Raw genomic sequence first — 2,898 nt, 5'->3', positions numbered from 1 at the left:
GACATGACCGATAAACATTTTTGTTTTGGCATTCAGCATTTCAGCTTCAGCCTCAACAGAATACTTTTTAAACTTACATAATAAATAGGCACTATACTTTATCAAAGAGTGAAAAAAAATCATTTAAACAAACTTGACTTACTTTTTAACAAAAGTTTATATTAAAACGCAAAAACTTCTTATAAAAAAGACAAAAAAAAAAGAGAGAATCTAAACATGCATTACGTAATTTCTCTTTTCATATATATGTTGCTTGTGTGAATAAACTGGACAAAAATAATTAAAGCACCAAGTTTCATTTGGTCTAAACCGTAAGGTTTGCTCTTAATCCTTTGATCAATTTTCCACAAATTCATTTCTTTCGTAAACATCAAATTCATAACTTCATTATTTCACTTGCCTCCTGGACATATTGCACAAGTCACATAATTCGTAATTCAAGATCAGGATAACCTGCCCGTGCTGTATGCCTATCAAATAAACTTTTAAGTGCCTCCACAAACTGACCATGCACTTCTAAAACCTACCAAAACAGGTAAAACCAAATCATTATGACATCATTGATATCATGATGAACACAATTGTAGCATGCACGCATTCAGAGCGGAATACAAAACCACCCTTCTATAGGTAAAGTTTGAATACCTCTTCCATGGTTGGTGTAGAATTCTTCTTGAAATGTATTGGTTTATGAACCACCACAAGAAGTGGTCGCTGTAATGGTATAGGTGACCTGTAAAAGTTTAACTCAAGCAGAAAATAGTCACAAATGCGTAACGACGACGATAATGATTTGTGTGTAATGTTGTAGAATCATATGAATTGAGCATTAAAACATACCAAAAAGTACCCCAAAAGACGGTAGGCATGAACTTGATAGCTCGAGAGAGTTTCAGGAAGAACTTCCCTCGTGGTTTCCACCAGTTATATACATAGGACTAAAACGAACACGTTGTTAACATGTAACTATAAAAATAGAAAGAACAAAATTATAAAGAACGTAAAAGGAGAATTTAATCATTTATACCTGTCCAAACGCGAAAACAGGAACTATAGGAGAATTGGTTTCCATTGCAAGTCGTACGAATCCTTTCCTTGACTTTAAAAACGCAACCTATACAAAAGATATAATTTTGAATCATATAAAGTCCGTTACACGAGCAAATTAATAGCGGAACTAAGTACTTGCAAACGAAAATAGTGAAAAAACATGCCTCAGAATCATGCTCCATATAAAACGCCTCCTGTATTCCACCTGGGATCACTATGCAGCTACACCCAGCTTTTAAAAGAGATGAGAATTTTTCCCTTGTTACTGCTGCCAAACCCATCCACGTGCATAAATGCCTCAGGAACGGCGTGTAAAACACCTGATTTGTGTCAATATTCAACGCTTATTGGACACTATAGAAAGAAATAGAGGTGGCAAATGGGCGGGTCAGACAATTTGGTAACTGGTGAAAACAAGTTGCATGTCAGGTTAGGTTGGGTTGACCCGAAACACTTTTCGCCCGGCCACGACTTTTTACTTTTTAATAAATAATTAGTAAGTTCAAATATATTATATAACAAGTTATATATACCATTTCCAGCAACTTTCACCCTCGTTAAAGATATATAAAAATAAATAAATAAATAACCTGAATAAACCCATTAGGCCATTATGAGTTGAAATTGCCAACTCTACAAAGGAACACCACACAATTTAGGACATTAAAAGATGGAAAGATAACAATTCTTACAGCTGTACTAACAAGGATCTTTACTTTGCCTGTAGGCATATAACCCGTAAGATCTGACAACACTCCGGATCCAAATGGCCAAATTGAATGAGGCTCAAATCCAAAAACTGCACTAATTACATAGACGATTGTCGCGTAACAAGATTTTAGTTGTAAAATCATCAAAATTTGAATGTGGAGGACACTAGATTTTATAAGCTTTATATATCTTATGATAGTTATCGATATATCTCCATCATTTAGATTTTAGATTAATGTTATCTTTAGCCAACACAGTAAAAAAAAATTACATAATGTCTTTATAAAAACTTTTCGAGATAGTGCTTGATTAAATGTAAAAAAATTACCGTAAGCCTGATCAGGGACGAAATCCTTAATATCCTCAACGTATAAAGTAGCAGGAAAATAACCAGGCGCGTGCTTATATATGTACCTGAAATTGATGTAACGTACGTGTTCATTACATGCAACTTAGGACAGGACAAACGCTTAACTTAACTTTTAATTAGAAAGTGTCCACTTGGATTTGGGAAATCAGTTTATTAGGACAAACTAAGGGAATGAACCTGGCTAGAGCAAGGCCCCATTTACTGTTCTCGTCGATCGGGATGAACATAAGCATCACAAGCATCCCCAATACCCTGAAGAAATTATATGATATATAGTTAGAAGACAAAATTAGAAGCAAGTAAACAATAACTTAGAGTAAGTGTTTGTGAAGAGGGAGCAATAAGAAGGAAGCCACAATGAGAAAAACTATAAGATGAACAGAACCCATCCATATTATCATTGCAAAGACTGCATGGATTGAGGAAGCAAGTTTACTAGTAAACACCGTTGGGGTTGGTGGAAGTATTCCATTCGTCTCCTCCGTATTAGACATTTGGAACATTAATTAAGAAGGCGGGTGAACTGTTTCAAGTTAAAGCTTGTAGATCTTGTTACAATAAGAGAAGATGGATATTTATTTGTGCAATACCAGGAACCACCTTTCTATTCCTCATTGACGGTACAACTATAAGCATTTATGTGACATCGTAACTAACTAGCTATATCATATTTTATTCCCAAACTAGTGTAGTTATAAAACTTATTTACCAAATTGGTGCAGTTTTAAACTTATTTATTAAAATGGGTGTTTTTAATAAACATACAT

General features: G+C 34.4%; 1 pseudogene across 1 annotated transcript; it reads right to left on the bottom strand.

Moving 5' to 3' along the window:
• Window positions 1–341: 341 nt before the first annotated feature.
• LOC143628422 (diacylglycerol O-acyltransferase 2-like) lies at window positions 342–2,625 on the bottom strand (annotated as a pseudogene). Its single transcript, XR_013152739.1, has 8 exons — window positions 2,309–2,625; window positions 2,090–2,175; window positions 1,743–1,849; window positions 1,215–1,370; window positions 1,028–1,114; window positions 841–938; window positions 646–733; window positions 342–523 (listed from the first exon to the last, which is right to left on the bottom strand). The product of XR_013152739.1 is annotated as a diacylglycerol O-acyltransferase 2-like (transcript).
• Window positions 2,626–2,898: the final 273 nt, after the last annotated feature.

Source organism: Bidens hawaiensis, unplaced genomic scaffold (assembly GCF_021521415.1).
Source record: "Bidens hawaiensis isolate Kalapana, Puna unplaced genomic scaffold, B.hawaiensis_p1.1 tig00004973_1, whole genome shotgun sequence".
Lineage (NCBI taxonomy): Eukaryota > Viridiplantae > Streptophyta > Magnoliopsida > Asterales > Asteraceae > Bidens > Bidens hawaiensis.
The sequence above is the reverse complement of the archived record's forward strand: the minus strand, read 5'-3'. Positions and strand labels throughout refer to the sequence as shown.